Source organism: Carcharodon carcharias, chromosome 31 (assembly GCF_017639515.1).
Source record: "Carcharodon carcharias isolate sCarCar2 chromosome 31, sCarCar2.pri, whole genome shotgun sequence".
Lineage (NCBI taxonomy): Eukaryota > Metazoa > Chordata > Chondrichthyes > Lamniformes > Lamnidae > Carcharodon > Carcharodon carcharias.
In genome coordinates this window covers 1076905-1096277 of record NC_054497.1, presented here as the reverse complement: position 1 = coordinate 1096277, position 19373 = coordinate 1076905, and positions in this window count along the sequence as shown.

Below are 19373 nucleotides of genomic sequence, written 5' to 3'. Positions count from 1 at the left end.
TTATACTGTTTGTTATACTGTTATACTGTTATACTTACTGTTATACTGTTTGTTATACTGTTTGTTATACTGTTATACTGTTATACTGTTATACTTACTGTTATACTGTTTGTTATACTGTTTGTTATACTGTTATACTGTTATACTTACTGTTATACTGTTATACAATTTGTTATACTGTTATACTGTTATACTTACTGTTATACTGTTATACTGTTATACTGTTTGTTATAATGTTATACTGTTATACTGTTTGTTATACTGTTTTACTGTTATACTGTTATACTGTTTGTTATACTGTTATACTGTTAGACTGTTTGTTATACTGTTATACTGTTATACTGTTTGTTATACTGTTATACTGTTATACTGTTTGTTATACTGTTATACTGTTATACTGTTATACTTACTGTTATACTGTTTGTTATACTGTTTCTTATACTGTTATACTGTTATACTTACTGTTATGCTGTTATACTGTTTTTATACTGTTATACTGTTATACTTACTGTTATACGGTTATAATGTTAAACTTACTGTTATACTGTTATACTGTTTGTTATACTGTTATACTGTTATACTGTTTGTTATACTGTTATACTGTTATACTGTTTGTTATACTGTTTGTTGTACTGTTTGTTATACTGTTATACTGTTTGTTATACTGTTTGTTATACTGTTATACTGTTATACTGTTATACTGTTTGTTATACTGTTATACTGTTATACTGTTATGCTCTTTGTTATACTGTTATACTGTTATACTTACTGTTATACTGTTATACTGTTTGTTATATTGTTATACTGTTATACTTACTTTTATACTGTTATACTGTTATACTTACTGTTATACTGTTATACTGTTTGTTATACTGTTTGTTATACTGTTATACTGTTATACTGTTATACTTACTGTTATACTGTTTGTTATACTTTTTGTTATACTGTTATACTGTTATACTTACTGTTATACTGTTATACTGTTTGTTATACTGTTATACTGTTATACTTACTGTTATACTGTTATACTTACTGTTATACTGTTATACTGTTTGTTATACTGTTTGTTATATTGTTTGCTATACTGTTATACTGTTTGTTATACTGTTATACTGTTTGTTATACTGTTTGTTATACTGTTATTCTGTTTGTTATACTGTTTGTTATACTGTTATACTGTTATACTGTTTGTTATACTTTTATACTGTTATACTGTTATACTGTTTGTTATTCTGTTTGTTATACTGTCTGTTATACTGTTTGTTATACTGTTTGTTATACTGTTTGTTATACTGTTATACTGTTATACTGGTATACTGTTTGTTATACTGTTATACTGTTATACTGTTATACTGTTTGTTATACTGTTATACTGTTATACTGTTATACTTACTGTTATACTGTTTGTTATACTGTTGGTTATACTGTTATACTGTTATACTGTTATGCTTACTGTTATACTGTTTGTTATACTGTTTGTTATACTGTTTGTTATACTGTTATACTGTTATACTGTTTGTTATACTGTTTGTTATACTGTTATACTGTTTGTTATACTGTTTGTTATACTGTTTGTTATACTGTTATACTGTTTGTTATACTGTTTGTTATACTGTTATACTGTTTGTTATACTGTTTGTTATACTGTTATACTGTTATACAGTTTGTTATACTCTTATACTGTTATACTGTTTGTTATACTGTTATACTATCATACTGTTTGTTATACTGTTATACTGTTATACTGTTTGTTATACTGTTATACTGTTATACTGTTATACTGTTTGTTATACTGTTATACTGTTATACTGTTTGTTATACTGTTATACTGTTTGTTATACTGTTTGTTATACTGTTATACTGTTTGTTATACTGTTTGTTATATTGTTTGCTATACTGTTATACTGTTTGTTATACTGTTATACTGTTTGTTATACTGTTTGTTATACTGTTATTCTGTTTGTTATACTGTTTGTTATACTGTTATACTGTTATACTGTTTGTTATACTTTTATACTGTTATACTGTTATACTGTTTGTTATTCTGTTTGTTATACTGTCTGTTATACTGTTTGTTATACTGTTTGTTATACTGTTTGTTATACTGTTATACTGTTTGTTATACAGTTTGTTATACTGTTATACTGTTTGTTATACTGTTTGTTATACTGTTATACTGTTATACTTACTGTTATACTGTTATACTGTTTGTTATACTGTTATACTGTTATACTTACTGTTATACTGTTATACTGTTATACTTACTGTTATACTGTTATACTGTTTGTTATACTGTTATACTGTTATACTGTTTGTTATACTGTTATACTGTTATACTGTTTGTTATACTGTTATACTGTTATACTGTTTGTTATACTGTTATACTGTTTGTTATACTGTTATACTGCTATACTGTTATACTGTTTGTCATACTGTTTGTTATACTGTTATACTGTTTGTTATACTGTTATACTGTTTGTTATACTGTTTGTTATACTGTTTGTTATACTGTTATACTGTTTGTTATACTGTAGTTATACTGTTATACTGTTTGTTATACTGTTATACTGTTATACTGTTATGCTCTTTGTTATACTGTTATACTGTTATACTTACTGTTATACAGTTTGTTATACTGTTTGTTATACTGTTATACTGTTATACTTACTGTTATACTGTTTGTTATACTGTTTGTTATACTGTTATACTGTTATACTAACTGTTATACTGTTATACTGTTATACTGTTTGTTATACTGTTATACTGTTATACTTACTGTTATACTGTTATACTGTTATACTTACTGTTATACTGTTATACTGTTATACTGTTTGTTATACTGTTATACTGTTATTCTGTTTATTATACTGTTATACTGTTATACTGTTTGTTATACTGTTATACTCTTTGTTATACTGTTTGTTATACTGTTTGTTATACTGTTATTCTGTTTGTTATACTGTTTGTTATACTGTTATACTGTTTGTTATACTGTTATACTGTTTGTTATACTGTTTGTTATACTGTTATACTGTTTGTTATACTGTTTGTTATACTGTTATACTGTTTGTTATACTGTTTGTTATACTTACGGTTATACTGTTATACAGTTTGTTATACTGTTTGTTATACTGTTATACTTACTGTTATACTGGTATACTGTTTGTTATACTGTTTGTTATACTGTTATACTGTTTGTTATACTGTTTGTTATACTGTTATACTGTTTGTTATACTGTTTGTTATACTGTTGTACTGTTTGTTATACTGTTTGTTATACTGATTGTTATACTGTTTGTTATACTGTTATACTGTTTTTTATGCTGTTATACTGTTTGTTATACTGTTTGTTATACTGTTATACTGTTATACTGTTATACTGTTTGTTATACTGTTATACTGTTATACTGTTATACTGTTTGTTATACTGTTATACTGTTATACTTACTGTTATACTGTTTGTTATACTGTTTGTTATACTGTTATACTGTTATACTGTTTGTTATACTGTTATACTGTTATACTGTTATACTGTTTGTTATACTGTTATACTGTTATACTTACTGTTATACTGTTTGTTATACTGTTTGTTATACTGTTATACTGTTATACTGTTATACTTACTGTTATACTGTTTGTTATACTGTTTGTTATACTGTTATACTGTTATACTTACTGTTATACTGTTATACAATTTGTTATACTGTTATACTGTTATACTTACTGTTATACTGTTATACTGTTATACTGTTTGTTATAATGTTATACTGTTATACTGTTTGTTATACTGTTTTACTGTTATACTGTTATACTGTTTGTTATACTGTTATACTGTTAGACTGTTTGTTATACTGTTATACTGTTATACTGTTTGTTATACTGTTATACTGTTATACTGTTTGTTATACTGTTATACTGTTATACTGTTATACTTACTGTTATACTGTTTGTTATACTGTTTCTTATACTGTTATACTGTTATACTTACTGTTATGCTGTTATACTGTTTTTATACTGTTATACTGTTATACTTACTGTTATACGGTTATAATGTTAAACTTACTGTTATACTGTTATACTGTTTGTTATACTGTTATACTGTTATACTGTTTGTTATACTGTTATACTGTTATACTGTTTGTTATACTGTTTGTTGTACTGTTTGTTATACTGTTATACTGTTTGTTATACTGTTTGTTATACTGTTATACTGTTATACTGTTATACTGTTTGTTATACTGTTATACTGTTATACTGTTATGCTCTTTGTTATACTGTTATACTGTTATACTTACTGTTATACTGTTATACTGTTTGTTATATTGTTATACTGTTATACTTACTTTTATACTGTTATACTGTTATACTTACTGTTATACTGTTATACTGTTTGTTATACTGTTTGTTATACTGTTATACTGTTATACTGTTATACTGTTATACTTACTGTTATACTGTTTGTTATACTTTTTGTTATACTGTTATACTGTTATACTTACTGTTATACTGTTATACTGTTTGTTATACTGTTATACTGTTATACTTACTGTTATACTGTTATACTTACTGTTATACTGTTATACTGTTTGTTATACTGTTTGTTATATTGTTTGCTATACTGTTATACTGTTTGTTATACTGTTATACTGTTTGTTATACTGTTTGTTATACTGTTATACTGTTATACTGTTTGTTATACTTTTATACTGTTATACTGTTATACTGTTTGTTATTCTGTTTGTTATACTGTCTGTTATACTGTTTGTTATACTGTTTGTTATACTGTTTGTTATACTGTTATACTGTTATACTGTTTGTTATACTTTTATACTGTTATACTGTTATACTGTTTGTTATACTGTTTGTTATACTGTTATACTGTTATACTGTTTGTTATACTTTTATACTGTTATACTGTTATACTGTTTGTTATTCTGTTTGTTATACTGTCTGTTATACTGTTTGTTATACTGTTTGTTATACTGTTTGTTATACTGTTATACTGTTATACTGGTATACTGTTTGTTATACTGTTATACTGTTATACTGTTATACTGTTTGTTATACTGTTATACTGTTATACTGGTATACTGTTTGTTATACTGTTATACTGTTATACTGTTATACTGTTTGTTATACTGTTATACTGTTATACTGTTATACTTACTGTTATACTGTTTGTTATACTGTTGGTTATACTGTTATACTGTTATACTGTTATGCTTACTGTTATACTGTTTGTTATACTGTTTGTTATACTGTTTGTTATACTGTTATACTGTTATACTGTTTGTTATACTGTTATACTGTTTGTTATACTGTTATACTGTTTGTTATACTGTTTGTTATACTGTTTGTTATACTGTTATACTGTTTGTTATACTGTTTGTTATACTGTTATACTGTTTGTTATACTGTTTGTTATACTGTTATACTGTTATACAGTTTGTTATACTCTTATACTGTTATACTGTTTGTTATACTGTTATACTATCATACTGTTTGTTATACTGTTATACTGTTATACTGTTTGTTATACTGTTATACTGTTATACTGTTATACTGTTTGTTATACTGTTATACTGTTATACTGTTTGTTATACTGTTATACTGTTTGTTATACTGTTTGTTATACTGTTATACTGTTTGTTATACTGTTTGTTATATTGTTTGCTATACTGTTATACTGTTTGTTATACTGTTATACTGTTTGTTATACTGTTTGTTATACTGTTATTCTGTTTGTTATACTGTTTGTTATACTGTTATACTGTTATACTGTTTGTTATACTTTTATACTGTTATACTGTTATACTGTTTGTTATTCTGTTTGTTATACTGTCTGTTATACTGTTTGTTATACTGTTTGTTATACTGTTTGTTATACTGTTATACTGTTATACTGGTATACTGTTTGTTATACTGTTATACTGTTATACTGTTATACTGTTTGTTATACTGTTTGTTATACTGTCTGTTATACTGTTTGTTATACTGTTATACTGTTTGTTATACTGTTTGTTATACTGTTATACTGTTATACTATTTGTTATACTGTTAAACTGTTATACTGTTATACTGTTTGTTATACTGTTATACTGTTATACAGTTATACTTACTGTTATACTGTTTGTTATACTGTTATACTGTTATACTGTAATACTGTTATACTGTTTGTTATACTGTTTGTTATACTGTTTTTTATAGTGTTATACTGTTTGTTATACTGTTATACTGTTTGTTATACTGTTTGTTATACTGTTATACTGTTATACTGTTATAATGTTTGTTATACTGTTATACTGTTATACTGTTTGTTATACTGTTATACTGTTATACTTTTTGTTATACTGTTTGTTATACTGTTTGTTATACTGTTATACTTTTATACTGTTATGCTTACTGTTATACTGTTTGTTATACTCTTATAATGTTATACTTACTGTTATACTGTTATACTGTTTGTTATACTGTTATACTTACTGTTATACTGTTATACTGTTATACTTACTGTTATACTGTTATACTGTTTGTTATACTGTTATACAGTTATACTGTTTGTTATACTGTTACACTGTTATACTGTTATACTGTTTGTTATACTGTTATACTGTTATACTGTTTGTTATACTGTTATACTCTTTTACTGTTTGTAAAACTGTTATACTGTTGTTATACTGTTATACAGTTTGTTATACTGTTTGTTATACTGTTATACTGTTATACTGTTATACTTACTGTTATACTGTTTGTTATACTGTTTGTAATACTGTTTGTTATACTGTTTGTTATACTGTTATACTGTTTGTTATACTGTTTGTTATACTGTTTGTTATACTGTTATACTGTTTGTTATACTGTTTGTTATACTGTTATAATGTTTGTTATACTGTTTGTTATACTGTTATACTGTTATACTGTTATACTGTTTGTTATATTGTTATACTGTTATATTGTTATACTGTTATACTGTTTGTTATACTGTTATACTGTTATACTTACTGTTATACTGTTTGTTATACTGTTATACTGTTATACTGTTTTTTATACTGTTTGTTATACTGTTTGTTATACTGTTATACTTACTGTTATACTGTTATACTGTTATACTGTTATACTGTTTGTTATACTGTTATACTGTTATACTGTTATACTGTTATACTTACTGTTATACTGTTTGTTATACTGTTTGTTATACTGTTATACTGTTATAATTACTGTTATACTGTTATACTGTTTGTTATACTGTTATACTGTTATACTTACTGTTATACTGTTATACTGTTATACTTACTGTTATACTGTTATACTGTTTGTTATACTGTTTGTTATACTGTTATACTGTTTGTTATACTGTTTGTTATACTGTTATACTGTTTGTTATACTGTTTGTTATACTGTTTGTTATACTGTTTGTTATACTGTTATACTGTTTGTTATACTGTTTGTTATACTGTTATACTGTTTGTTATACTGTTTGTTATACTGTTATACTGTTTGTTATACTGTTATACTGTTATACTGTTATACTCTTTGTTATACTGTTATACTGTTATACTTACTTTTATACAATTTGTTATACTGTTTGTTATACTGTTATACTGTTATACTGTTATACTTACTGTTATACTGTTTGTTATACTGTTTGTTATACTGTTATACTAACTGTTATACTGTTATACTGTTATACTGTTTGTTATACTGTTATACTGTTATACTTACTGTTATACTGTTATACTGTTATACTTACTGTTATAGTGTTATACTGTTATACTTACTGTTATACTGTTATACTGTTATAATGTTTGTTATACTGTTATACTGTTATTCTGTTTGTTATACTGTTATACTGTTATACTGTTTGTTATATTGTTATACTGTTTGTTATACTGTTTGTGATACTGTTATACTGTTTGTTATACTGTTTGTTATACTGTTTGTTATACTGTTATACTGTTTGTTATACTGTTTGTTATACTCTTATACTGTTTGTTATACTGTTTGTTATACTGTTATACTGTTTGTTATACTGTTTGTTATACTGTTATACTGTTTGTTATACTGTTTGTTATACTTACTGTTATACTGTTATACTGTTTGTTATACTGTTTGTTATACTGTTATACTGTTTGTTATACTGTTATACTGTTTGTTATACTGTTTGTTATACTCTTATACTGTTTGTGAAACTGTTTGTTATACTGTTATACTGTTTGTTATACTGTTTGTTATACTTACTGTTATACTGTTATACTGTTTGTTATACTGTTTGTTATACTTACGGTTATACTGTTATACTGTTTGTTATACTGTTTGTTATACTGTTATACTGTTTGTTATACTGTTTGTTATAGTGTTATACTGTTTGTTATACTGTTTGTTATACTGTTGTACTGTTTGTTATACTGTTTGTTATACTGTTATACTGTTTGTTATACTGTTTGTTATACTTACTGTTATACAGTTATACTGTTTGTTATACTGTTTGTTATACTGTTATACTGTTTGTTATACTGTATGTTGTAATTACTGTTATACTGTTATACTGTTTGTTATACTGTTTGTTATACTTACTGTTATACTGTTATACTGTTTGTTATACTGTTTGTTATAATTACTGTTATACTGTTATACTGTTTGTTATACTGTTTGTTATACTGTTTGTTATACTGTTATACTGTTAGTTATACTGTTTGTTATATTGTTATACTGTTATACTGTTATACTGTTTGTTATACTGTTATACTGTTAGACTATTTGTTATCCTGTTATACTGTTTGTTATACTGTTTGTTATACTGTCTGTTATACTGTTATACTGTTTGTTATACTATTTGTTATGCTGTTATACTTTTTGTTATACTGTTTGTTATACTGTTATACTGGTTGTTATACTATTATACTGTTTGTTATACTGTTTGTTATACTGATTGTTATACTGTTTGTTATACTGTTATACTGTTTTTTATACTGTTGTACTGTTTGTTATACTGTTTGTTATACTGTTTGTTGTACTGTTATACTGTTATACTGTTATACTGTTATACTGTTTGTTATATTGTTGTACTGTTATACTGTTATACTGTTTGTTATACTGTTATACTGTTATACTGTTTGTTATACTGTTTGTTATACTGTTATACTGTTATACTGTTATACTTACTGTTATACTGTTTGTTATACTGTTTGTTATACTGTTATACTGTTATACTTACTGTTATACTGTTATACTGTTTGTTATACTGTTATACTGTTATACTTACTGTTATACTGTTATACTGTTATACTTACTGTTATACTGTTATACTGTTTGTTATACTGTTATACTGTTATACTGTTTGTTATACTGTTATACTGTTTGTTATACTGTTATACTGCTATACTGTTATACTGTTTGTCATACTGTTTGTTATACTGTTATACTGTTTGTTATACTGTTATACTGTTTGTTATACTGTTTGTTATACTGTTTGTTATACTGTTATACTGTTTGTTATACTGTAGTTATACTGTTATACTGTTATACTGTTATACTGTTTGTTATACTGTTATACTGTTATACTGTTATGCTCTTTGTTATACTGTTATACTGTTATACTTACTGTTATACAGTTTGTTATACTGTTTGTTATACTGTTATACTGTTATACTTACTGTTATACTGTTTGTTATACTGTTTGTTATACTGTTATACTAACTGTTATACTGTTATACTGTTATACTGTTTGTTATACTGTTATACTTACTGTTATACTGTTATACTGTTATACTTACTGTTATACTGTTATACTGTTATACTGTTTGTTATACTGTTATACTGTTATTCTGTTTATTATACTGTTATACTGTTATACTGTTTGTTATACTGTTATACTGTTTGTTATACTGTTTGTTATACTGTTATACTCTTTGTTATACTGTTTGTTATACTGTTTGTTATACTGTTATTCTGTTTGTTATACTGTTTGTTATACTGTTATACTGTTTGTTATACTGTTATACTGTTTGTTATACTGTTTGTTATACTGTTATACTGTTTGTTATACTGTTTGTTATACTGTTATACTGTTTGTTATACTGTTTGTTATACTTACGGTTATACTGTTATACAGTTTGTTATACTGTTTGTTATACTGTTATACTTACTGTTATACTGTTATACTGTTTGTTATACTGTTTGTTATACTGTTATACTGTTTGTTATACTGTTTGTTATACTGTTATACTGTTTGTTATACTATTTGTTATGCTGTTATACTTTTTGTTATACTGTTTGTTATACTGTTATACTGGTTGTTATACTATTATACTGTTTGTTATACTGTTTGTTATACTGATTGTTATACTGTTTGTTATACTGTTATACTGTTTTTTATACTGTTGTACTGTTTGTTATACTGTTTGTTATACTGTTTGTTGTACTGTTATACTGTTATACTGTTATACTGTTATACTGTTTGTTATATTGTTGTACTGTTATACTGTTATACTGTTTGTTATACTGTTATACTGTTATACTGTTTGTTATACTGTTTGTTATACTGTTGTACTGTTTCTAATACTGTTTGTTATACTGATTGTTATACTGTTTGTTATACTGTTATACTGTTTTTTATGCTGTTATACTGTTTGTTATACTGTTTGTTATACTGTTATACTGTTATACTGTTATACTGTTATACTGTTTGTTATACTGTTATACTGTTATACTGTTATACTGTTTGTTATACTGTTATACTGTTATACTTACTGTTATACTGTTTGTTATACTGTTATACTTACTGTTATACTGTTATACTGTTATACTGTTATACTGTTTGTTATACTGTTATACTGTTATACTTACAGTTATACTGTTTGTTATACTGTTTGTTATACTGTTATACTGTTATACTGTTATACTTACTGTTATACTGTTTGTTATACTGTTTGTTATACTGTTATACTGTTATACTTACTGTTATACTGTTATACAATTTGTTATACTGTTATACTGTTATACTTACTGTTATACTGTTATACTGTTATACTGTTTGTTATAATGTTATACTGTTATACTGTTTGTTATACTGTTTTACTGTTATACTGTTATACTGTTTGTTATACTGTTATACTGTTATACTGTTTGTTATACTGTTATACTGTTATACTGTTTGTTATACTGTTATACTGTTATACTGTTTGTTATACTGTTATACTGTTATACTGTTATACTTACTGTTATACTGTTTGTTATACTGTTTCTTATACTGTTATACTGTTATACTTACTGTTATACTGTTATACTGTTTTTATACTGTTATACTGTTATACTTACTGTTATACGGTTATAATGTTAAACTTACTGTTATACTGTTATACTGTTTGTTATACTGTTATACTGTTATACTGTTTGTTATACTGTTATACTGTTATACTGTTTGTTATACTGTTATACTGTTTGTTATACTTTTTGTTATACTGTTATACTGTTATACTGTTATACTGTTTGTTATACTGTTATACTGTTATACTGTTATGCTCTTTGTTATACTGTTATACTGTTATACTTACTGTTATACTGTTATACTGTTTGTTATATTGTTATACTGTTATACTTACTTTTATACTGTTATACTGTTATACTTACTGTTATACTGTTATACTGTTTGTTATACTGTTTGTTATATTGTTTGCTATACTGTTATACTGTTTGTTATACTGTTATACTGTTTGTTATACTGTTTGTTATACTGTTATACTGTTATACTGTTTGTTATACTTTTATACTGTTATACTGTTATACTGTTTGTTATTCTGTTTGTTATACTGTCTGTTATACTGTTTGTTATACTGTTTGTTATACTGTTTGTTATACTGTTATACTGTTATACTGTTTGTTATACTTTTATACTGTTATACTGTTATACTGTTTGTTATACTGTTTGTTATACTGTTATACTGTTATACTGTTTGTTATACTTTTATACTGTTATACTGTTATACTGTTTGTTATTCTGTTTGTTATACTGTCTGTTATACTGTTTGTTATACTGTTTGTTATACTGTTTGTTATACTGTTATACTGTTATACTGGTATACTGTTTGTTATACTGCTATACTGTTATACTGTTATACTGTTTGTTATACTGTTATACTGTTATACTGGTATACTGTTTGTTATACTGTTATACTGTTATACTGTTATACTGTTTGTTATACTGTTATACTGTTATACTGTTATACTTACTGTTATACTGTTTGTTATACTGTTGGTTATACTGTTATACTGTTATACTGTTATGCTTACTGTTATACTGTTTGTTATACTGTTTGTTATACTGTTTGTTATACTGTTATACTGTTATACTGTTTGTTATACTGTTATACTGTTTGTTATACTGTTATACTGTTTGTTATACTGTTTGTTATACTGTTTGTTATACTGTTATACTGTTTGTTATACTGTTTGTTATACTGTTATACTGTTTGTTATACTGTTTGTTATACTGTTATACTGTTATACAGTTTGTTATACTCTTATACTGTTATACTGTTTGTTATACTGTTATACTATCATACTGTTTGTTATACTGTTATACTGTTATACTGTTTGTTATACTGTTATACTGTTATACTGTTATACTGTTTGTTATACTGTTATACTGTTATACTGTTTGTTATACTGTTATACTGTTTGTTATACTGTTTGTTATACTGTTATACTGTTTGTTATACTGTTTGTTATATTGTTTGCTATACTGTTATACTGTTTGTTATACTGTTATACTGTTTGTTATACTGTTTGTTATACTGTTATTCTGTTTGTTATACTGTTTGTTATACTGTTATACTGTTATACTGTTTGTTATACTTTTATACTGTTATACTGTTATACTGTTTGTTATTCTGTTTGTTATACTGTCTGTTATACTGTTTGTTATACTGTTTGTTATACTGTTTGTTATACTGTTATACTGTTATACTGGTATACTGTTTGTTATACTGTTATACTGTTATACTGTTATACTGTTTGTTATACTGTTTGTTATACTGTCTGTTATACTGTTTGTTATACTGTTATACTGTTTGTTATACTGTTTGTTATACTGTTATACTGTTATACTATTTGTTATACTGTTAAACTGTTATACTGTTATACTGTTTGTTATACTGTTATACTGTTATACAGTTATACTTACTGTTATACTGTTTGTTATACTGTTATACTGTTATACTGTAATACTGTTATACTGTTTGTTATACTGTTTGTTATACTGTTTTTTATAGTGTTATACTGTTTGTTATACTGTTATACTGTTTGTTATACTGTTTGTTATACTGTTATACTGTTATACTGTTATAATGTTTGTTATACTGTTATACTGTTATACTGTTTGTTATACTGTTATACTGTTATACTTTTTGTTATACTGTTTGTTATACTGTTTGTTATACTGTTATACTTTTATACTGTTATGCTTACTGTTATACTGTTTGTTATACTCTTATAATGTTATACTTACTGTTATACTGTTATACTGTTTGTTATACTGTTATACTTACTGTTATACTGTTATACTGTTATACTTACTGTTATACTGTTATACTGTTTGTTATACTGTTATACAGTTATACTGTTTGTTATACTGTTACACTGTTATACTGTTATACTGTTTGTTATACTGTTATACTGTTATACTGTTTGTTATACTGTTATACTCTTTTACTGTTTGTAAAACTGTTATACTGTTGTTATACTGTTATACAGTTTGTTATACTGTTTGTTATACTGTTATACTGTTATACTGTTATACTTACTGTTATACTGTTTGTTATACTGTTTGTAATACTGTTTGTTATACTGTTTGTTATACTGTTATACTGTTTGTTATACTGTTTGTTATACTGTTTGTTATACTGTTATACTGTTTGTTATACTGTTTGTTATACTGTTATAATGTTTGTTATACTGTTTGTTATACTGTTATACTGTTATACTGTTATACTGTTTGTTATATTGTTATACTGTTATATTGTTATACTGTTATACTGTTTGTTATACTGTTATACTGTTATACTTACTGTTATACTGTTTGTTATACTGTTATACTGTTATACTGTTTTTTATACTGTTTGTTATACTGTTTGTTATACTGTTATACTTACTGTTATACTGTTATACTGTTATACTGTTATACTGTTTGTTATACTGTTATACTGTTATACTGTTATACTGTTATACTTACTGTTATACTGTTTGTTATACTGTTTGTTATACTGTTATACTGTTATAATTACTGTTATACTGTTATACTGTTTGTTATACTGTTATACTGTTATACTTACTGTTATACTGTTATACTGTTATACTTACTGTTATACTGTTATACTGTTTGTTATACTGTTTGTTATACTGTTATACTGTTTGTTATACTGTTATACTGTTTGTTATACTGTTTGTTATACTGTTTGTTATACTGTTTGTTATACTGTTATACTGTTTGTTATACTGTTTGTTATACTGTTATACTGTTTGTTATACTGTTATACTGTTATACTGTTATACTCTTTGTTATACTGTTATACTGTTATACTTACTTTTATACAATTTGTTATACTGTTTGTTATACTGTTATACTGTTATACTGTTATACTTACTGTTATACTGTTTGTTATACTGTTTGTTATACTGTTATACTAACTGTTATACTGTTATACTGTTATACTGTTTGTTATACTGTTATACTGTTATACTTACTGTTATACTGTTATACTGTTATACTTACTGTTATAGTGTTATACTGTTATTCTTACTGTTATACTGTTATACTGTTATAATGTTTGTTATACTGTTATACTGTTATTCTGTTTGTTATACTGTTATACTGTTATACTGTTTGTTATATTGTTATACTGTTTGTTATACTGTTTGTGATACTGTTATACTGTTTGTTATACTGTTTGTTATACTGTTTGTTATACTGTTATACTGTTTGTTATACTGTTTGTTATACTCTTATACTGTTTGTTATACTGTTTGTTATACTGTTATACTGTTTGTTATACTGTTTGTTATACTGTTATACTGTTTGTTATACTGTTTGTTATACTTACTGTTATACTGTTATACTGTTTGTTATACTGTTTGTTATACTGTTATACTGTTTGTTATACTGTTATACTGTTTGTTATACTGTTTGTTATACTCTTATACTGTTTGTGAAACTGTTTGTTATACTGTTATACTGTTTGTTATACTGTTTGTTATACTTACTGTTATACTGTTATACTGTTTGTTATACTGTTTGTTATACTTACGGTTATACTGTTATACTGTTTGTTATACTGTTTGTTATACTGTTATACTGTTTGTTATACTGTTTGTTATAGTGTTATACTGTTTGTTATACTGTTTGTTATACTGTTGTACTGTTTGTTATACTGTTTGTTATACTGTTATACTGTTTGTTATACTGTTTGTTATACTTACTGTTATACTGTTATACTGTTTGTTATACTGTTTGTTATACTGTTATACTGTTTGTTATACTGTATGTTGTAATTACTGTTATACTGTTATACTGTTTGTTATACTGTTTGTTATACTTACTGTTATACTGTTATACTGTTTGTTATACTGTTTGTTATAATTACTGTTATACTGTTATACTGTTTGTTATACTGTTTGTTATACTGTTTGTTATACTGTTATACTGTTAGTTATACTGTTTGTTATATTGTTATACTGTTATACTGTTATACTGTTTGTTATACTGTTATACTGTTAGACTATTTGTTATCCTGTTATACTGTTTGTTATACTGTTTGTTATACTGTCTGTTATACTGTTATACTGTTTGTTATACTATTTGTTATGCTGTTATACTTTTTGTTATACTGTTTGTTATACTGTTATACTGGTTGTTATACTATTATACTGTTTGTTATACTGTTTGTTATACTGATTGTTATACTGTTTGTTATACTGTTATACTGTTTTTTATACTGTTGTACTGTTTGTTATACTGTTTGTTATACTGTTTGTTGTACTGTTATACTGTTATACTGTTATACTGTTATACTGTTTGTTATATTGTTGTACTGTTATACTGTTATACTGTTTGTTATACTGTTATACTGTTATACTGTTTGTTATACTGTTTGTTATACTGTTATACTGTTATACTGTTATACTTACTGTTATACTGTTTGTTATACTGTTTGTTATACTGTTATACTGTTATACTTACTGTTATACTGTTATACTGTTTGTTATACTGTTATACTGTTATACTTACTGTTATACTGTTATACTGTTATACTTACTGTTATACTGTTATACTGTTTGTTATACTGTTATACTGTTATACTGTTTGTTATACTGTTATACTGTTTGTTATACTGTTATACTGCTATACTGTTATACTGTTTGTCATACTGTTTGTTATACTGTTATACTGTTTGTTATACTGTTATACTGTTTGTTATACTGTTTGTTATACTGTTTGTTATACTGTTATACTGTTTGTTATACTGTAGTTATACTGTTATACTGTTATACTGTTATACTGTTTGTTATACTGTTATACTGTTATACTGTTATGCTCTTTGTTATACTGTTATACTGTTATACTTACTGTTATACAGTTTGTTATACTGTTTGTTATACTGTTATACTGTTATACTTACTGTTATACTGTTTGTTATACTGTTTGTTATACTGTTATACTAACTGTTATACTGTTATACTGTTATACTGTTTGTTATACTGTTATACTTACTGTTATACTGTTATACTGTTATACTTACTGTTATACTGTTATACTGTTATACTGTTTGTTATACTGTTATACTGTTATTCTGTTTATTATACTGTTATACTGTTATACTGTTTGTTATACTGTTATACTGTTTGTTATACTGTTTGTTATACTGTTATACTCTTTGTTATACTGTTTGTTATACTGTTTGTTATACTGTTATTCTGTTTGTTATACTGTTTGTTATACTGTTATACTGTTTGTTATACTGTTATACTGTTTGTTATACTGTTTGTTATACTGTTATACTGTTTGTTATACTGTTTGTTATACTGTTATACTGTTTGTTATACTGTTTGTTATACTTACGGTTATACTGTTATACAGTTTGTTATACTGTTTGTTATACTGTTATACTTACTGTTATACTGTTATACTGTTTGTTATACTGTTTGTTATACTGTTATACTGTTTGTTATACTGTTTGTTATACTGTTATACTGTTTGTTATACTATTTGTTATGCTGTTATACTTTTTGTTATACTGTTTGTTATACTGTTATACTGGTTGTTATACTATTATACTGTTTGTTATACTGTTTGTTATACTGATTGTTATACTGTTTGTTATACTGTTATACTGTTTTTTATACTGTTGTACTGTTTGTTATACTGTTTGTTATACTGTTTGTTGTACTGTTATACTGTTATACTGTTATACTGTTATACTGTTTGTTATATTGTTGTACTGTTATACTGTTATACTGTTTGTTATACTGTTATACTGTTATACTGTTTGTTATACTGTTTGTTATACTGTTGTACTGTTTCTAATACTGTTTGTTATACTGATTGTTATACTGTTTGTTATACTGTTATACTGTTTTTTATGCTGTTATACTGTTTGTTATACTGTTTGTTATACTGTTATACTGTTATACTGTTATACTGTTATACTGTTTGTTATACTGTTATACTGTTATACTGTTATACTGTTTGTTATACTGTTATACTGTTATACTTACTGTTATACTGTTTGTTATACTGTTATACTTACTGTTATACTGTTATACTGTTATACTGTTATACTGTTTGTTATACTGTTATACTGTTATACTTACAGTTATACTGTTTGTTATACTGTTTGTTATACTGTTATACTGTTATACTGTTATACTTACTGTTATACTGTTTGTTATACTGTTTGTTATACTGTTATACTGTTATACTTACTGTTATACTGTTATACAATTTGTTATACTGTTATACTGTTATACTTACTGTTATACTGTTATACTGTTATACTGTTTGTTATAATGTTATACTGTTATACTGTTTGTTATACTGTTTTACTGTTATACTGTTATACTGTTTGTTATACTGTTATACTGTTATACTGTTTGTTATACTGTTATACTGTTATACTGTTTGTTATACTGTTATACTGTTATACTGTTATACTTACTGTTATACTGTTTGTTATACTGTTTCTTATACTGTTATACTGTTATACTTACTGTTATACTGTTATACTGTTTTTATACTGTTATACTGTTATACTTACTGTTATACGGTTATAATGTTAAACTTACTGTTATACTGTTATACTGTTTGTTATACTGTTATACTGTTATACTGTTTGTTATACTGTTATACTGTTATACTGTTTGTTATACTGTTATACTGTTTGTTATACTTTTTGTTATACTGTTATACTGTTATACTGTTATACTGTTTGTTATACTGTTATACTGTTATACTGTTATGCTCTTTGTTATACTGTTATACTGTTATACTTACTGTTATACTGTTATACTGTTTGTTATATTGTTATACTGTTATACTTACTTTTATACTGTTATACTGTTATACTTACTGTTATACTGTTATACTGTTTGTTATACTGTTTGTTATACTGTTATACTGTTATACTGTTATACTTACTGTTATACTGTTTGTTATACTGTTTGTTATACTGTTATACTGTTATACTTACTGTTATACTGTTATACTGTTTGTTATACTGTTATACTGTTATACTTACTGTTATACTGTTATACTTTCTGTTATACTGTTATACTGTTTGTTATACTGTTTGTTATACTGTTATACTGTTTGTTATACTGTTTATTATACTTACTGTATACTGTTATACTGTTTGTTATACTGTTTGTTATACTGTTATACTGTTTGTTATACTGTTATACTGTTTGTTATACTGTTTGTTATACTTACTGTTATACTGTTATACTGTTTGTTATACTGTTTGTTATACTTACTGTTATACTGTTATACTGTTTGTTATACTGTTTGTTATACTTACTGTTATACTGTTATACTGTTTGTTATACTGTTTGTTATACTTACTGTTATACTGTTATACTGTTTGTTATACTGTTTGTTATAATTACTGTTATACTGTTATACTGTTTGTTATACTGTTTGTTATACTGTTTGTTATACTGTTAGTTATACTGTTTGTTATATTGTTATACTGTTATACTGTTATACTGTTTGTTATACTGTTATACTGTTAGACTGTTTGTTATCCTGTTATACTGTTTGTTATACTGTTTGTTATACTGTTTGTTATACTGTTATACTGTTTGTTATAATGTTTGTTATGCTGTTA